This window comes from Schistocerca nitens, chromosome 11, assembly GCF_023898315.1.
Source record: "Schistocerca nitens isolate TAMUIC-IGC-003100 chromosome 11, iqSchNite1.1, whole genome shotgun sequence".
NCBI classification, from domain to species: domain Eukaryota; kingdom Metazoa; phylum Arthropoda; class Insecta; order Orthoptera; family Acrididae; genus Schistocerca; species Schistocerca nitens.
The window spans coordinates 83,446,710-83,466,882 of record NC_064624.1 but is presented as its reverse complement, the minus strand read 5'-3'; the positions used below and the strand labels follow the sequence as shown (position 1 = coordinate 83,466,882).

The following is a 20,173-nucleotide window of genomic DNA, read 5'->3' as shown; positions in this document are numbered from 1 at the left end:
ACCTGTAAAATAATAGATATAGCACAGTGGGTAATAACCGACAATAACGAACATTGTAGAACCGATATTTCATTGGGGGTCCCCTGCAGTGTTGCTTTACACAATTCTTTCCCACCTTACACACTTCTTTCAAGAGGCCAGCTTTTTCCTGAGGTTATTTCTGAAATCAGTGAAGGTATTTTAAATCTGTCTTGCAACTCCAAGGAAATATGCATTTTTATCACAATATGTGTTTCATTTTATTGAAGTAAAATAATATCAGTGGTCTGAATGAAACACACATACCATTTGGCTTGGTTTCTCCATCTAAAAACAGTTCATTACAAAAGAGTTTGATGTTAGTACTTAAGATTTTTGCTCACATCAGGAAACCCCATCTGATTGCTAGCTTTTTAAAATATTTCCTCATTTGCACTATTGTACCATAACTGCGAAGACAGATTGTCAACTTACATCTTAACTTACCTTTGAGATCTCAAAATTTGTCATGGAAAAGTGCTAAAACTTGTCCGGAAATCAGGGAAATATCTTGGAAATTTGTGGCAACCCTGATTATTGTCTGTTAGTATTTGGGGGCTGATGTATTGCACTTTTAGTTACAGTTATGGAGAATGTTCTAGAAGTGTTGAAATGTAGAAGCTTTTTTCTTTCTTTCTTTTTTTCTATTGTGGTATTTTCTGAGAAATTGTTCATCTTCCTAAACACAAAGAGGCACAGGTAAACCTACATTTATACTGCATCTAGTTGATACAGGGTCTGTGTTAAACAAGAAACTATAATCAAGTGGGGAAGTTGGTTTATTTGAAAAACTATATGGTGTGTCCTCAGATGGAAAACCAGTCGTAAGCAAAGAAGGGAAAGCTGAAAGGTGGAGGAGTATGTATAAGGTCTCTACAAGAGAGGTGAACTTGAAGGCAATATTACAGAAATAGAAAATGACGTAGATCAGATGAGATGGGAGATACTATACTATGAGAAGAATTCGACAGAGCACTGAAAGACCTAATTCGAAACAAGGTCCTGGGAGTAGATGAGATCCAACTACTGGTAGCCTTGGGGGAGCCAAATTCGAGAGCACTGAAAGACCTAATTCGAAACAAGGTCCTGGGAGTAGATTAGATCCAACTACTGGTAGCCTTGGGGGAGCCACACCTGACAAAACTCTATCTGGAGTGCAAGATGTATGCAACAGGCGAAATAACCTCAGACTCCAATTAGAATGTAATAATTGCAGTTCCAAAGAATGTAGCTGCTGACAGGAGCGAAAATTATCAAAATATCATTTAATAAGTAATAGTTGTAAAATACTAACAGGAATTATTTGCAGTAGAATGGGGAAACTGGCAGAAGCCAACGTCGCGGAGGATCAGTTTGGATTTCGGAGAAATGTAGGCACACACGAGGCCTATAACTTATCTTAGAAGATAGGTTAAGGAAAGTCAGACATACATTTATAGCATTTGTAGACTTAGACAGTGTTGACTGGAATACTCCCTTTGAAATTCTGAAGGTAGTGGTGATAAAATACAGGGAGCAAAGGGCTATTTACAACTTGTACAGAAAACCAGAGAGCAATTATAAAAGTCTAGGGGCATCAAAGGGAAGGAGTAGTTGGGAAGGGAGTGAGACAATGTTGTAGCCTACCCCTGATGTTATTTAGTCCGTACGTTGAACAAGCAGTAAAGAAAACCATAGAAAAATTAGGAGTAGGAATTAAAGTCCAAGGAGAAGAAGTAAAGACCTTGAACTTTGTCAATGAGATTGCAATTCTGTCAGAAACAGGAAAGTACTTGGAAGAGGAGTTTAATGAAATGAGTGGAATATACAATGAACAGCAACAAAAGCAAAACAAGGATAGTGGAATATGATCAAATTAAACCAGGCAATTGTGAGGAAATTAAATGTAGTCAAATTAAATCAGGTGATGGTGAGAAAATTAGATTAGGAAGCAGGACACTGAAAGTAGTAGATAAGTTTTGCTATTTGGGCAGAAAAATGACTGAAGACTGTCATAGTAGAGGGGATATAAAATGTTGGCTGGCAATGGCAAGAAAAGCTTTTCTGTAGAAGATTATGAAAAGGAAAGTTGCTACTCACCACACAGTGGAAATGCTGAGCCACAAATAGGCAAAAAAAAAAAAAAAAAAAAAAAAATCTAATATATGGTGAGTAGCAACTTTGCTTTTCATAATATTGTTACATTCCATCCTGGATTTTCCATTGTTGCATTTTCTGAAAAAGAGAAATTTGTTAACATCGAATACAGATTTAAGTGTTAGGAAATATTTTCTGAAAATATTTGTCTCAAGTGTAGCCATGTAGGGCAGTGAAAAATGAACTGTAAAAAGTTTAGACAAGAATAGAAGTTTTTGAAATGTGGTGCTACACATGAATGCTTAAGATTAGATGCGTAACTAATGAGGAGGTACTGGACAGAGTTGGGGAGAAAAGAAGTTTGCGGCACAACTTGACTGAAAGGCACAATTTGACTGAAAGAAGGGATCAGTTGAGGGGACTCATTCTGAGACATCAAGGGATCACTAAAGTGTGGTGGGTAAAAATCGTAGAGGGAGACCAAGAGAGGAATACAGTAAGCAGGTTCAGAAAGATGTAGGCTGCAGTAGTTAGTATGAGATGAAGAGGCTTGCACAGGATAAAGTAGCATGGAGATGTCCATCAGACCAGTGTCGAGATTGATGACCCCGACAGCAACGTGTTGCTTCTGTAAAATTAAATTTGCCCAAAAATTTATGTATTCTTCTCCCACAGAGGAAGCTAAAAATATTGTTTATAGTCAAGTTTTATGTTACAGTGCATTGAGCGTGTAAAATATGTTGCTTTATAATTGGTAGACAGTACTTGTACATTTCAAAATTTGTTCAATAGAGGACTTGCATAAATAAATAACTGTGCAGTGGTGAGTAATCAGCTGGCTTGTTATGAGAATGATAAGCCTTGCCTTAGATATGCCAGTGCCTTTATCAGAGCAACTAAAATATTCAGTCGTGTAAGTTCAGGATTTTTAGTGTAAAATGAGATGGAAGAAACCTATGCAATATAAGAAGAATATTTCAACAATTAAATGCTGCCAATCAGACTACTGGGTGTCGTATTTGTCATCGACATCTACATCAACATCTACACTCCGCATACCACTGTGAGGTGCATGACAGAGGGCATGTCCCATTGTATCAGTTATTGGGGCTTCTTCCTGTTCCATTCACATAAGTAGCATGGGAAGAATGGCTGTTTGAATGCCTCTGTGCACGCAGTAATTATTCTAATCTTATCCTCACGATCCCTGTGTGAGCAATACATAGCGGGTTGTAGTATATCCCTAGAGTTATCATTTAAAGCTGGTTCTTGAAGCATTCTTAATAGATTTTCTTGGGATAGTTTATGTATATCCTCAAGAGTCTGCCATTTCAGTTCCTGTGACACACTCCCATAGATCAAACAAATCTGTGACCATTTCTGCTGCCCTTCTCTGTACACATTCATTATCCCTCATTAGTCCTTTCTGGTACGGGCCCCACACACTTGATCAATATTCTAGAACCAGTTGCACGAGTGATTTGCAAGCAATCTCCTTTGTAGACTGATTAACTTCCACAGGATCCTGCCATCTGCTTTACCCGTGACAGAACCTTTGTGATCATTCCATTTCATATCCGTACAAAGTGTTGCACCCAGGTATTTGTATGAGCTGGCTGATTCCCAACAGTGAATCACTGATGTTATAGTCGTAGGATTCTACATTTTTTTTTCATTTTGTGAAGTGTAAAATTTTACACTTCTGAACCTTTAAAGCAAGTTTCCAATCTTTGCACCTCTTTGAAATCTCGTCAAGATCTCACTGAATATTTATGCAGCTTCTTTCAGACAGTACTCCAACATAGGTAACTGCAGCATCTGCAAAAAGTCTGATGTTACTATTAATATTGCCTACTCACCAAGCGGTGGCAGGGGAACACACGCACAAAAGGATTTGACTTTTGCAAGCTTTCAGAGCCAGTGGCATTACATTGTATTATCAATAATTGATTATTTCCATTGTTATATTAATATTGTCTAAAAGGTCATTAATGTACAACACATATAGCAAGGGTCCCTACAAACTTCCCTGGGGCATACCCGAAGTTACTTTACATCTGACGATGACTCTCCATCCGAGATCATACGCTATGTTCTCCCTACCAAAAAGTCCTCAATCCAGTCTCAAGTTTCACTTTATACACCATATGATCATACTTTTGACAATAACAACAGTCATTCTTATCCACTGTACCCATTGAACACTGTGTATGAGAATTTGTAACTTCATATCTAAATGCCCTTATAATATTGTGTAATGTTGATTTTTTTTTTAAAAAAAAGAAAGGGGGAAAAAAAGAACAACAAAACCGTTTGTAAGATGGCTGTACGAATAAAACCAATTTAAAGAAAAAAAAAGAGGAAATAAAGAAAAGAGGACAGATAATTGATTGACCTTTTTTTTCCGCTTTCAGATACCTGGCAAATGAGATGAAGTTGTACCACTTCCATCAGTCCAGACATTTGTCAAAGAAGTGCAATTTGTAAGTATTCTGAAACATTGACTGTCGAGTATTCACTGCAGTAATGTGAATATTGACTGAATTCTGTCATGTTGAGAACTTGGATGACGCAGTCTGTGTTTCGTGAGGGAGAAAAAGGTTTCATTCGCAAAGATGACAGAAGTTAGTCTGTATTGTTGACAGTCGATTTCAACAGTTGGAGCTGTCGTTTTCTGGTCTTAAGAAATTTCTGTGATGAAACACGTGCCATTGTGAATTTGTAGCTTATGGATAAAACCCAACACATTATACATAGGTTTTTCAAAAACAAAACCATTTACAGTTAAAAAAGCAGCTTGTGCACACGAGCATGTTCACATACATAGCACTCGCAGAGGCTCGTTATGTCTTAAAATGTACAATATACATTAAACTGTAGTTGCACCACATACTTTGGCTGAGGTGTGGATCCACAATGTGTGGAACATTTCTGCAAACATAAACAGATGTGCATTTTGCTGTATATCATGTGCTTCAAGAATTAACAAGCCTCCGCGAGCACTACTTATGCAAACGTGCTCGTGTGCACAAGGTGCTTTTTAACTGTAAATGGTTTTATTTTTGACTAAATTATGTATAATGTCCAGCATTTTAAGCAGTGCAGTGACAGTGTGGCATAAGGTACAAGCAACAGTGGAACATGTTTCATAACAAACATTTTTTGAAGACCAGAGGATGACAGTTAGAACTGTCAAAACCGGTTGTCCACAATAAAGACTAATTTATGCAATATTGGGTATTGAAAGTTTTTCTCAAGGAATAAATATTACTTCTGTTCCTTATAGCTATCACAGAGAAGCTGTATGGATGTAGTTTCATATCATGTCTGCTACAGTGAAAGACTGAAGTTGAAACAAGGCTGCTGGATAGACACAGGGTGTATATACCCCAGGCTAACTGGGAAATCTGGGGAGAACACAGGAATCTTTAAGATTTCTGATAATTTTTCATTGTTTTAGTTTCCAGTTAAATTTTTGTAATTTTGACGAGTAAGAACTGATATTCGTAACAAAAATTTTACTTTGGCCCACTACAGCAGGATAATATTGCAGAAAAAAAACATAAATGAGAGAATAACACCAAAATGAAATTTTAGTTGCAAAGAAAGTGCGCCATTTACTACAAAACAAAGTGCACACACAAGTGTCTGCCAACAGCAAAATGTGTTGAAGGCTTTAGGATGAAGACTGTGTTATATTTTGTAACAACAAACTGCTTTCAATGAGTATGATGTCACAAAAGTTTACTTTTATAACAGGTCATGGGAAAATATTGAGGATGGTGGTTTGAGAAGCATTATTTACGAAGTAAATTTCCTATTATGCAAGATGACTTACGTCGCATGTGAGAATCTGTGATTAATTTCTTAAATCACAGAACGTTTGACTGTCACTCAAAACTTAACACTTTGAGGGAGAGCCGTGTAGAAAAATTTTGAATCTAGAAGACCAGCCATTTATGCCATTATTTAAATATTTCCAGCATATTAGACTGAGTAACACCTTACAGTGGTTAGCACACTGGTCTCCCAATCGGCAGGACGACAGTTCAGGCCTGCGTCTGGCCATTCTGATTTAGGTTTTCCATAAAAAAACTCTCCGAACAGGCCTCAGAAGGCTCAACGGTACCGAACGGCCGCCGTGCCATCCTCAGCCCACAGGCGTCACTGGATGCGGATATGGAGGGGCACATGGTCAGCACTTCGCTCTGCCGGCCGTATATCAGTTTACGAGTAGCTCCTCAGTTTGCCTCACAAGGGCTGAGTGCGCCTCGCTTGCCCACAGGGCTTGGCAGACCAGATGGTCACCCATCCGAGTACTAGCCAAGCCCGAAAGTGCTTAACTTCGGTGACCTGACGGTAACCGGTGTTAACGACAGCAGCCAGGCCATCGGCTAGGTTTCCCATGATTTCCCTAAATCGCTTCAGGCAGATGCTGGGATGGTTCCTTATAAAAGGGGATGGCCGACTTCCCCACCCTTCACCTATCCGATGGGCCTGATGATCTCGTTGTTTGGTCCCTTCCCCCTAACCAGCCAACCAACCAACCAATCAGCGTATTTGTGTTTGATATATCTTGAAAGGTAACACACTAAAAAAGGACAAGCTTAGTTTTTCATATCTGTTTTATTTCTGTCATAGATTACAAATTATGCAATAATGGTGGCAAAAAGTAAAATTATCCTTCAAAAGCAGTTCGAGGTGAAATCTTGAGCAATTTTCCATGTAACTGGCTTTTCTATGGAAAAGTTGGAGTGCTTGTCAAAGGATCCATCGTATCCTAAAAAAAAGGCAAAAAGCTTTCGATGACTGGTATATTGTAGGTGATAGCGTATCTTTTCATGTAGCTATACTGAATGTATATTAATTTAAACCATTAACTTTTCCTATTTGCATATTCGCTCTACTTAACAGTGATGTTGCTATCGGCCGACTACAACACAAGTCCTGTGCTCTGAATATCTCCTGTCATTGGTTGGGGAGTACTGTCAGTTGAGCTATGATTGGTGGCAATGGCTCATCGCAATCTCGTTTTCGGTGCTTCGAAAGATACCGTGCTTTAATTGGTGGAATTCGTATTTATACTTTTGTAATTTGAAAATATGCGCTGTACATGATGCTCCGCATCAAATATTTTTCCAAAACAAGTTATTTTTTGCTGAAGTACCGGGAATTTCTACGCTTGTATACAATACCTTTACAATTCAAAGGATTTGTCAGTTCGGCAGCGCCAAGGAAAAGTATATTGTCACTTAACACAGGGAAAGTTTATTTTTAACTGGGAAATTTGGGAAAAAATCCATGCCCCCCCCCCTCCCCGCCTCCTTCCTTGTCAGCGTATATACCCTGAGACAACATTGGCCCAGTATTACTGATATGTTTGAGAGCGCCAACCATTATATAATTATTGCATGTGCTGTGCAAGATATATGAGACAGACAAACTATCAGTTTAATAACTCATGAAACTTCCTGGCAGATCAAAACTGTGTGCTGCACCAGGGCTCAAACCAGAGATCTTTGCCATTCTCAGAGCTTTACCTCTGCCAGTATATCTCCTTTCTTCCAAACTTCTCATTCAAAACCTGTGGGACTAACACTTTGGAAGAAAAAGGTTTTGGAAGTTTTTGCAAAAGCAAACATTACTGTCACAAAGTTCCCAATCAGCACCTTTCTTTAGCAGTCAGTTTCAAAGAAATAAGGCTTTGTTTATTTTCACTCATGTTACTACCTTTGAGGCAGGTGCATCTAATCATTAAAAGAAATATGAATCTCAACAAAAATAGATGCAAATTTTGCCAAAGAGAGAGAGAGACAGAGAGAGAGAGAGAGAGAGAGAGAGAGAGAGAGAGAGAGAGAGAGAGAGATTCCAGTACGTGGGGTACATATAGAAGTTTGGGCCTGGCAAAGAGTTGTGCACAGACAGCTGAAACAGTTAAGGTGACCGCTCGTGTAAAGCGGGAATCCTAGGTTAGAGTTCCAGTATGGCACAAATTTTAGTTGTTTTCATTCCATTATACAGCTGATGGTTGTCCGTATTTGCAACTGCAAATACGTTTTGTGTATTCCATGTGGGCTGTGGTCAGCACAGTGCTTGTTCTTTTGGGCATGCATGTATGTCCAAAGGAACATTGCATCATACTTTTAACAACACAGGCCCTGCAATATCATAAAATGTCTGTGTTTATACAGTGTCTGCATCGTCACAATATAATGCTCTTCAGACACGCATGCCTAAAAGCTGTGGATGAACATTATGAAATACACTCCTGGAAATGGAAAAAAGAACACATTGACACCGGTGTGTCAGACCCACCATACTTGCTCCGGACACTGCGAGAGGGCTGTACAAGCAATGATCACACGCACGGCACAGCGGACACACCAGGAACCGCGGTGTTGGCCGTCGAATGGCGCTAGCTGCGCAGCATTTGTGCACCGCCGCCGTCAGTGTCAGCCAGTTTGCCGTGGCATACGGAGCTCCATCGCAGTCTTTAACACTGGTAGCATGCCGCGACAGTGTGGACGTGAACCGTATGTGCAGTTGACGGACTTTGAGCGAGGGCGTATAGTGGGCATGCGGGAGGCCGGGTGGACGTACCGCCGAATTGCTCAACACGTGGGGCGTGAGGTCTCCACAGTACATCGATGTTGTCGCCAGTGGTCGGCGGAAGGTGCACGTGCCCGTCGACCTGGGACCGGACCGCAGCGACGCACGGATGCACGGCAAGACCGTAGGATCCTACGCAGTGCCGTAGGGGACCGCACCGCCACTTCCCAGCAAATTAGGGACACTGTTGCTCCTGGGGTATCGGCGAGGACCATTCGCAACCGTCTCCATGAAGCTGGGCTACGGTCCCGCACACCGTTAGGCCGTCTTCCACTCACGCCCCAACATCGTGCAGCCCGCCTCCAGTGGTGTCGCGACAGGCATGAATGGAGGGACGAATGGAGATGTGTCGTCTTCAGCGATGAGAGTCGCTTCTGCCTTGCTGCCAATGATGGTCGTATGCGTGTTTGGCGCCGTGCAGGTGAGCGCCACAATCAGGACTGCATACGACCGAGGCACACAGGGCCAACACCCGGCATCATGGTGTGGGGAGCGATCTCCTACACTGGCCGTACACCACTGGTGATCGTCGAGGGGACACTGAATAGTGCACGGTACATCCAAACTGTCATCGAACCCATCGTTCTACCATTCCTAGACCGGCAAGGGAACGGGGTGTTCCAACAGAACAATGCACGTCCGCATGTATCCCGTGCCACCCAACGTGCTCTAGAAGGTGTAAGTCAACTACCCTGGCCAGCAAGATCTCCGGATCTGTCCCCCATCGAGCATGTTTGGGACTGGATGAAGCGTCGTCTCACGCGGTCTGCACGTCCAGCACGAACGCTGGTCCAACTGAGGCGCCAGGTGGAAATGGCATGGCAAGCCATTCCACAGAACTACATCCAGCATCTCTACGATCGTCTCCATGGGAGAATAGCAGCCTGCATTGCTGCGAAAGGTGGATATACACTGTACTAGTGCCGACATTGTGCATGCTCTGTTGCCTGTGTCTATGTGCCTGTGGTTCTGTCAGTGTGATCATGTGATGTATCTGACCCCAGGAATGTGTCAATAAAGTTTCCCCTTCCTGGGACAATGAATTCACGGTGTTCTTATTTCAATTTCCAGGAGTGTAAATCTACTTATTTCATATCTGCATCGATGTCAGCATTTTGTTACACACGAAAGTTTGTGCCGGACCGAGACTCGAACTCAAATTTTCCACTCGTTACGAGTGTTCACCTTAACTGCTTCAGCGATCTGAATGTTCCCCCGGGACTGATCCAGACTTCTATACATCGTGTAGTCACATCCCGTATGCCCACACAATTTGCGATTCTCGTGCAGGGAGAGAATAGTGTTATATTATCATTTTAGCCTCTCGTTGGTGCATATTTGTAATATGCGAACTTTTTCACAACATTATACTATTGTATATAAATTAGTTGTCAGTTGACAGCTCCCTCCAGCAATACACGAATGGGACCTGTGCTGGTTTTGCAGGCTCCAACCCTGTTGGCAGTTCCACTATGCAAATCATTGTTCTTGCTGGTACTCAAGTAGCAAATGTATTTTAATGCGAAAATGTTGTCTAAATGAAGAAAAAATGTAACCCTGGCCCTAATGACAATTAACAGCACTACGGAGGTCTACATCGCAGTGAACTTAGAGAATTTTTATGTACTTTTTGTAGGAAGTACAGACGTCAAACTTAATACTTGTTACGAGTTAAATGTTGACAAAATTTCAAAACGATGTCATCCTCGAGGATTATGCGCAAGTCTCTATAGACCGTACGCTGAAGCTGTGGCGCGATCCCAACCGAGGGATGTTTGGTGAAGACTAGGGACCGTATTATACGCATTTGCATGCTGCATATCCATTTGCATATTTCGCTCATTTTCACCAGTTATTGCATATTTTAATGAAAACTGGTGACGATACATATTTCACTCTGTTTACAATATTTTAAAAATTGAGACGGGTAGTCTCTAGCTCTATCTAGTTTTAATGTCTCACACATTCACCGCACCTAAAACTGCGTGTAATAGCTAACCGAAAGCCCACTGCATGGCGAAATCATTACAGAATAGGAACAGGAAGAGGCGTACAGAGTCAGTGCTCCTGCGCCTGTGCCCCCCGGTTAATCCCCCCCACTGTCCCGCCGTATGCGTTCGCAACAAATAAATTAAATTACAAATGTGATTTGAGACTTTCTCGGCGTATTCCATTCGTGAAATCTTCTCGGGTGATCAGCCGAGTAAAGGCGTCGTCTTCTCGCAACGTTTCGAAGGGTTTCGTACCCATCATCTTCAAGCGAAGTGTCGAGATGCTGTGTTGTGCGGTCCTATAAAGGCTCCTGGACCAGTGACTGATTCCGGGCGCCGACCAATCAGGTACCTGCGGAATCGGCCGCCGCGCCAGTGGTGGGGGGTTCGCGGCGCGGACCGGGCGTCGAGTCCCTGCCGGTTCCTACTACGTCTGTGACCGCTACCGTCTTCGTGCCGGAGCGTTCTCTTCTAATTTTAGTTATTGCGGGATTCCAAGCTGTACTAAGTTGGAAACCAGTGTCTCGATTGATCAGGTTGCTGTTCAATCGAATTTCTACAGCCTCTTTGAAACCTAAAAAAACCTAAAAAACCTAAAGCCTTCTACAGATATGTGGATGACACACTTGTCGTGTGGCCACATGGCAGAGAGAACCTGCAAGACTTCCTGCGACATCTCAACAGCATACACAGCAACATACAATTCACCATGGAGGTGGAAGAAAACGGAAGCTTGCCCTTCCTTGACATTCTAATCAAGAGGCACCCTGATGGCACCTTGGGTCACGCTGTGTATAGGAAGAAGACACATACGGATTTATACCTTCATGCACAGAGTTGCCACCACCCAGCACAACGCAACTCAGTGCTTAACACACTTGTGCACAGGGCCAAGTCTATCTGTGATGATGACAGCCTACCTGCAGAGTTACAACACCTAAGGAAGACCTTCCGCAGCAACGGTTATAATGAGACGCAAATCTCGCGCGCCCTACACAAGAGCAGGAAGGTAGACACACCAGAAGAAGAAGATGAGACCAGATGCCTGGCATTTCTACCATACGCGGGACCGCCAACAGCCAAGATTGCCCGCATTCTGGAGAAACACAACATCAAGACAATTTTTCATGCCCCAAGTAAAATTAAGGACATACTTGGCTCAGTCAAAGACCACCTAGGACTGCAGACTCCGGGCGTATACAGTATTGAATGTGAATGTGGTACGAAATACATCGGACAAACGCAGCGCTGCATCACGCAGAGGCGCTCGGAACACATTAGACATGTATGCCTTGGTCAGACAGAAAAATCGGCGGTAGCGGAACATAGCCTTAACGAAGGACACACCTTCCTCTTTGAGGGTACGAAGAAGCTGTGTGACGCTAAAGGATTTTGGGATTCAGTTTTCAAAGAGGCTGTAGAAATTCGGTTGAACAGCAACCTGATCAATCGAGACACTGGTTTCCAACTTAGTACAGCTTGGAATCCCGCAATAACTAAAATTAGAAGAGAACGCTCCGGCACGAAGACGGTAGCGGTCACAGACGTAGTAGGAACCAGCAGGGACTCGACGCCCGGTCCACGCCGCGAACCCCCCACCACTGGCGCGGCGGCCGATTCCGCAGGTACCTGATTGGTCGGCGCCCGGAATCAGTCACTGGTCCAGGAGCCTTTATAGGACCGCGCAACACAGCATCTCGACACTTCGCTTGAAGATGATGGGTACAAAACCCTTCGAAACGTTGCGAGAAGACGACGCCTTTACTCGGCTGATCACCCGAGAAGATTTCACAAATTAAATTACGCGAGCTTTTAGTCGCACATCCGCTGTTTCAGTTTAGCTTTCTGCTTACTTGTACACAGTTGAACGTGTTAATGATGTGCAGTGTATAACGTGTCGTGTGCCATACCACCCGAAAAAAGAATGGTCGTTTCGTGGATAGCTGACCGTCCCGGAACATTTACATATGACGGAATTATTTTATGTTTTCAAGTCTGTGAAAAAAAATGTTTTGTGCAAAAAAAAAAAAAGTTTCAAGTAGATCAGCATGCCGAGACAAATCTTCCTATCACAGGAATGCAGAAGAAAAGGTGATGACAAAAATTTCTGATAACAGCAAGTTGCAGTAGCAGGCACTTGTCCAGAGGTAACCAAAAAAGTCTGTTTAACATGGATCTGTGCAGAGCATTCATTGCAAGCAATATTCCTCCTCACAATCTTATAAACTCTATCCTCTAAGGCTTCCTGCAGAAATATTGCTTAAATCAAAATATACCAGATGAATCGACATTGTGTAAAAGTTACATACCGACAATGTGCGTAAATGTTCTGGATGAAATACGCAATGAACTCGAGGGCAACATGATCTGGATTTCAGTTGATGAAACTGCAGACAGTTGTGACCTGTACTTTGCAAATTTAATTGTTGGTGTTTTAAAAGAAGAGCCTTCTTCTTCCTATTTAGTGTTATGCAAAGAACTTAAAAAGTAAATCATTCTACGACCACTAGATTTGTGATTGAGGGTATTAGAAAAATATATCCAGAATCTTCTGCAGATGAAAGTGTGTTTGTGTTTGAGATGCTGCTCCCTATATGATCAAAGCAGGAAAAGCCCTCAGAGTATTTTATCGTAATTTGATTCGTGTGATGTGCTTTGTTCACTGAGCACATCACCTTGCTGAATGTAAGTAAACTGATATCACCCACATAGAAAGTGTTTCTAAAGGCTCCTGCTCGCATCAAGACCTACAAAGAAAAACTACCAAATGTGCAATGATTATAAAGAGTCCGCCTCGATTGCAAATAGAAACCGGATGTTCGCCTAGGATTCGGTGCAGATAGCCACGCCTTCTTCGGAACACACTAAAACTACAAACTGCGTAAATAGGCATCGCCCAGCATTAATACAGTTAGTAGTTTTAGTGTGTTCCGAAGAAGGCACGGTTATCCGCGCCGAAACCTTGGTCAACATCTGGTTTCTATTTGCAATTGAGGCAGATTCTTAATAATCATTGAATTATTCCAGTCGTAACTCATTGGGGTACATAGGTTGAAGCTGTGTCATTTTACAATGAAAATTTCAAGGCCATTAGAGGGGTAGTAAATGACTTTAATAGTGCAGAGGCTTTGGCAGTTTGCCAATCCAAGGAAGCTTTTAATTATTCCGGTATTAAAAAAGACATTGCTGTGATTAGCACTACTTTTCCCATATGCCTGCAAGTATTAAAAAGCTTGAAACTCAAGGTTTGGCATTGAATGAATCTATTCAGTTAATGAATGAAATTATTCTAGTTAGCTGCTCATTTTCGGAGGTATTCCCGAGAAAACTTATAGAAAAGTTTGAAAACATTTTATAAAATAACCCAGGCTTTGAACCCTTGTACCATATTGATAGTTTTATTAATGGGATGGGTGAACTTTTACCAGAAACGGTAAGTGCCAACATAGCACCCAAATTCAAATACTGCCCAGTCACCTCAGTTGATGTAGAACGGTCCTTTTCTACTTATAACAATGTTTTGAGTGATCGAAGACACAATCTTACCGTCAAACTTTTGGAACAGTACTTGTTTGTATGTATTTACAATAGTAGAAAAATGTAAAATAAATTGTAAATGATGCTTTGGTCCAATAGTATTAATTAAAAGTTAATGATGTTAAAAATTTCATGATTGTGTGTTGTTTTTTAAATAAAATATTACTGGGTTTTTGAGTGTGCCCCCCCTGCATGCAGTATATCTCGAAGTTGGTCCTGTACGTATCGATTGTTTTGTCGTGACTCAACTCACATCGCGTCTGTTTGTTACCGACAACAATAGTGAAGAAGGAACAACTCTTGAAATACAGTATGAGTCCCCATTTTGCAAATTTTTAGAAAATAATCCCAGAAAGCCTCCCCCCCCTTCCTAAGCTCTACCAGAAATTATTCAGAAAGTGACATCAACATTCTAAATGAACCGATCTTTAGCATGGCTGGCACTCTTCCTCGTAATTGATATGCACAGGTTCGACTTTGAGATGTGATGCACGCAGTAACTCCTATGTTTTTTTTATTATTTAATCTTGTAGATTTCTGCACTTTTTGTGCATTTTAAGCATTTTTCATGCATATTTTAAGATTTTTATGATGCATATAATCCAGTGATGACACACCCACAAGAATAGCATTTTAGAGCAGTTTTGAAAAAATTGTAAGCTTTCATCAACCTGAAGGTGGTTTTGAGCAGCACAGTGCTCTACTAGGGACAGTCCTACTCAAGGCCATACACCATTTCCCTCCTCTGACCTTTGAACTCATTCATGTACAGTTTGTCAACTCCAAACTGTGGTGGAACTTGCCGTTTTTCACAATAACAGATCCATCAGGAGGTTAAGGAAGTGATTAACGACAAATAAAAACGTGTAGCTACCTCAGCTCGTACACCACTCTTCACCTGTCTGTCAGCGATGTCGCGAACGACCGACGGTGGAAAGATGGTGTGCTCCAGTCAGTACCTCGCTACCTGCCATGGCGCGAGCATCAGTGTGTGTGTGCAGATAATGGATGTGTGTTACTTAAAGTAGCAAGCGGGATTATGATATTACGTGTGTTATCAGTTGCTTGTCTTATTACTGTGCTGACTAATAAAACATTATTATCTCAAAGTGTAGTGTTTGATTAGCTGCAAAGGTGTTACTCATACTGGCACGCTGCCAGCTTCATACTGTATTTACTTGAGTGTAAGACGCCCCTGAATATAAAATGGCCCAATTTTAAAAATTTTTTTATTTATTCATTTTTTTAATGAGAGGCTCCTTGAGAGAAATTTATTTTTAACAGATTCTGATTTACTAGAATTACAAACTGTTTTATACACATAAAGTATCTGCCAAAAAGGTAACCTTATAACTATTCTAAACTTTTGCCATTTATTGATTGTCTAAATTTTGATAACACTTGGAGAAATAAAATAAACAACAAGAAATTGTTCACATGAATTTTTGGACTGTTTTCTTTTCTGCCTTTTATGCTTGCAATCCATGTAGTGTGTGCTACCACTATCTTGGGTCATCACCATCATCAACCTAATGGCACAGCCGTGAAATTTATACCTTCATTGTCACAAACATATGGCTGTTTCTTCAGAATATGTGGCTATTTCTGGGGTGGTTGTTATGTTGGAATTTGAGAACACACCTATTTTTTCCTGTATACATACCAGATTTCACCTCTATGCTGAGATGAGTATGTTATAATCTCACTTCCAAACATGTCACCTCCCCCCACTCTGTGTAGAACCACCTGATATACCCCCTTTCATTCTTGTCATACGTCACGGAGAGTGTTGACAACATTGCAGCAAGAAACACAGAAGTACATCACTTGCCTAGATCTAGGCTTTTATTGTCTTGTGCAGTTATGAATACTATTGTTGAGTATTTGTCCAATTTTAAAGTCAGTTCAATTCCGACTACAAATGCATTCGGGCAAACTGCAGTTTAAACACAGTAGATGTTCATACACTGAAGTGCTGAAGAAACTGGTATAAGCATGTTTATTATAACACAGAGATTTGTAAACAGGCAGAATACGGCGCTGCGGTCGGCATTGCCTTTACAAGACAACAAATGTCTGGGGCAGTTCTTAGATCAGTTACTGCTGCTACAATGGTAGGTTCCCAAGATTTAAATGAGTTTGAATGTGGTGTTACAGCCAGTGCATGAGTGATGGGACACAGCATCCCTGAGCTAGCAATGAAATGCAGATTTTCCTGTACGACCAATTCATGAGTGTACTGTGACTATCAGGGATCTGGTAAAACAGCAAATCTGAGACATCACAATGGCTGGAAAACAGTCCTGCGAGAACGGGAGCGACGACAACTGAAGACAATTGTTCAATGTGACAGAACTGCAACCCTTATGCAAATTGCTGCAGATTTCAATACTGGGTTATCAACAAGTGTCAGTGTGTGAACCATTCAACGAAACATCACCGATACAGGATTTCGGAACCGAAAACCCACTCGTGTACCCTTGATGACAGCATGACACAAAGCTTTAGGCCTTGCCTGGGCCCGGTCAACACCAACATTGGACTTATGATCACTGGAAACATTTGCCTGGTCGGACGAGTTTTGTTTCAAATTATATACAGTTATGGAGACAACCTCATGAATCCATGGACCCTGGATGCCAGCAGTTGACTGTTCAAGCTGGTGGAGGCTCTTAATGGTGTGGGGCATGTGCAGTTTGAGTGATATGGGACCCCTGATAAGTCTAGATATGACTCTGACTGGTGACACATACGTAAGCATGCTGTCTGATCACCTGCATCCATTCATGTTCATTGTGCATTCCGACAGACTTGGGCAATTCCAGTAGGACAATACGGGGCAATTACAGCAGGACAATGCGACACCCCACACACCCAGAATTGCTACAGAGTTGCTCCAGGAACACTATTCTGAGTTTAAACACTTTTGCTGGCCACCAAACTCCCGATCATTATTGAACGTATCTGGGATGCCTTGCAACGTGCTATTCTCAAGAGTTCCATCTCCTCACACTCTTAGGGATTTGTGGACAGGCCTTCAGGATTCCTGTTGTCAGTTCCCTCCAGCATTACTTCAGGCATTAGTAGAGTCCATGCCACGTCGTGTTGCGGCACTTCTGCGTGCTCGCAGGGGCCCTACGTAATATTCGGCAGGTGTACCAGTTTCTTTGGCTCTTGAGTGTAGAAAGCAAAAGTAGTTGGTATAGATTACCACGCATAACAACATGATGAAATTTGCTGTGGGCTCAGTGCTTCCCTCCATGCAATCATTATAGCTCTCAGCCAAGCTGGTGTCACTGTTCTCCTTCCAAGCTTGAGTAACTGTCAAAAACAGACTGCAATATCTGCTAGTATGCAGGTCATATGTAACAACACCAACTAACATGTAAATAAAAGATTGCATTTAAGATTCCGTTCCACTCTCGAAGTTTTGCTCATCCCGCGATCTACTGACGTCTATCTCCACAACGGGTCTTGCGACTGTAATTTATTTTTGCTTTGACAATTACAGTCTGTTTAATATGATCTACTTCCTTTGTTAGCCACGTCATTCTATATTAATTTTCCTTCTTGTTTCAACTGAATTTCACCAACGTGGTATACAGCTGAGTAAAATCAGGTAATGTTTTTACATGGTATTGTAATACATGAACAGTGGTCAAATTTCTCATTTGCAATCTACGTAGTAAATCATTACAGTGTCTCATAACCAAATAAAATTTTGATCTGGTTTCTGAATCAACTAATGTTCTTTGAAGGACAAAAATTTCTATATTTGAATGTTACCTTTACTTAAAAAATTGCATTAATGTTTGTATAGAATATTTATACATGTATGAGAATGTTTATTGGAAACCTGTTAAAATACAACAAAAGCTTGTAAGTTGATAGACTTTAATTCTATTTCCTCGAGTGTTTCACCAAACTGTCAAATGTCAATCAGTGCAATAGACGTTGTGGCTAGTTCATTATTTCTCGTGTATCTCTTGCAGTAGTCAGTGTCACGTGATCGTTCGAGTAACGTCGATACTGTACCGAGCACTTCGGTGTATCGGGAACTCTCGAGCTTGTCGGAATGTATCATTTGCCGAGCCCTGCCCTTCAGAATTATTTAAAATAAAATTGCATGACCACTTGATGATGACCACTGTAAATGTAATCCTACTACTGTGCACATTACTAAACAATGTGATAATGGTGACCTCAGAAAAGTAGTTCAATCAGCCAATTTAAGACAACCCTGTAGCTTTTGAATGGAACATTTGGAAAGAAACCTCGTCTTATAATTATGTAAATACTCTAGATGACAGGGTTTTCAATATGTTATCTGCTGATACATATTTCACTATGAGTGATCTGAAGATGATTGTGTGGTCAACTGAAATTAGTCTTCACATTTTAATGTTTTATAGTGCACGGGATCTAGACAGTAAAAAAGTTTTTACTGACTTGAGCTATTAATACCTGCTGGGTCGAAATGGAAACACAGTTTCCTTCTGTAATGTGTTTCTGTTGTTTTAAGGGAGGAGACCAAACAGTGAAGTCATCGGTCTCATCGGATTAGGGAAGGAAGTCGGCTTTCAGAGGAACCGTCCTGGCATTTGCCTGGAACGATTTAGAGAAATCACGGAAAACCTAAACCGGGACGGCCGGACATGGGATCGAACCGTCGTCCTCCCGAATGCCAGTCCAGTGTCCTAACCACTGCGCCACCTCATTCGGTGTGTGTGTTTCTGTCGTGGCCGGATGACGGTGGGTCGAGTGGTGCCGCTAAATGACTGCCGCATCTGGGAGTGTGGTGGCTCATCAGTTTGCACGAGGGCCGCACTGTTTTGGAAGACTTGCAATGTTGAGGGCTGCAATGTGGCAGGAGCTCTGTGTCTAGTGGTAGCCTGCATTGAGGTAGGCTGGCTTGCACCAGGACGTGGACAGTGCTGTGTCTACCCCTTTAATGTGGAGAGTGAGTGTGCTAGTGTTGTGTCCTGGGAATGGATTTGAGCCTCAGAAGGGGGTTCTAGTGCTCCACGCAGTGGACCGTGTCAGAGGAAAATGTGGTACGTCATTGCCAGCTCTCTGAGAACAGAAGTAGCCCGTTTTCAGTGCCGTGTTGTTCCACTCGGTAAGTAAGTGTGGAGGGTAAGAATTGTAGAGGGAAACGTAGGTGTAACTACGGGAAGCAGGTCCCAAAAGATATAGATTGTGGTAGTTGTGCGTGAAGAAGAGGTCTGATCGGGATACACCGATGTGGGAAGCTGCTTATCTGTTGCAGAGCCATTGTACAGCAGGCATGTGAATCGGTACTGGGGATGTTATGCCACCAGTTGTCAGATGGGTGATACTTTTACCACAACATGTTTGGGACTATGTTACCTCATTATTGAGTGCTATAAAATAAAGAAACCAGTGAAGAAATCACAATACTACACATACTGACCCATATAAAAATATTTGTATCTCCCTTTAATGTAACATACCATAAAGCTTCTGTGCCATTAGGCATCATCAGCAGTAAAATCCAGCAGCAAATGTGCATTGTCATACATAAAACTCTTCTCAGAACATCTCATATTGGCAGGTTACACTCTCAAGGCACAGTTTGCGTGTTAAGTTGGACGACACTAGTGTCACTTTAGCGATATCTCCTCAGGGAACAGCAACTGATTTATTCGAATTAGCGGCATTAGGTTTAATGTTTTCAGTTGTCTTCCGTATGGATGCACACAATGAAACACAGGTGTAGTAATTGTTTTTAGAAGTTTTAGAACTTTTGATTTTCATAAATTTTACAGTAGAAAGTAACATTGTTGAGGGCTCTGACATATGCTTTGCAGTCGAGTGCTATTTTTGGTAGGTGACAGCAGCAGCTTTAGTTTAACAACTGTGCCTTGAGAGTATAACATACTAACATGAGATGTTCGAGGAAGAGTTTTATGTTTGACAGT

At 41.7% G+C, this 20,173-nt stretch overlaps 1 long non-coding RNA gene across 1 annotated transcript in view; it reads left to right on the top strand.

The window, feature by feature from the left end:
- Positions 1 to 20,173, top strand: part of LOC126213395 (uncharacterized) — a 69,099-nt gene that overhangs the window by 27,334 nt on the left and 21,592 nt on the right. The window contains exon 4 of the long non-coding RNA XR_007541157.1: positions 4,509 to 4,577. This is a non-coding gene — a long non-coding RNA (uncharacterized LOC126213395). The remainder of the gene's footprint in view (positions 1 to 4,508; positions 4,578 to 20,173) is intronic.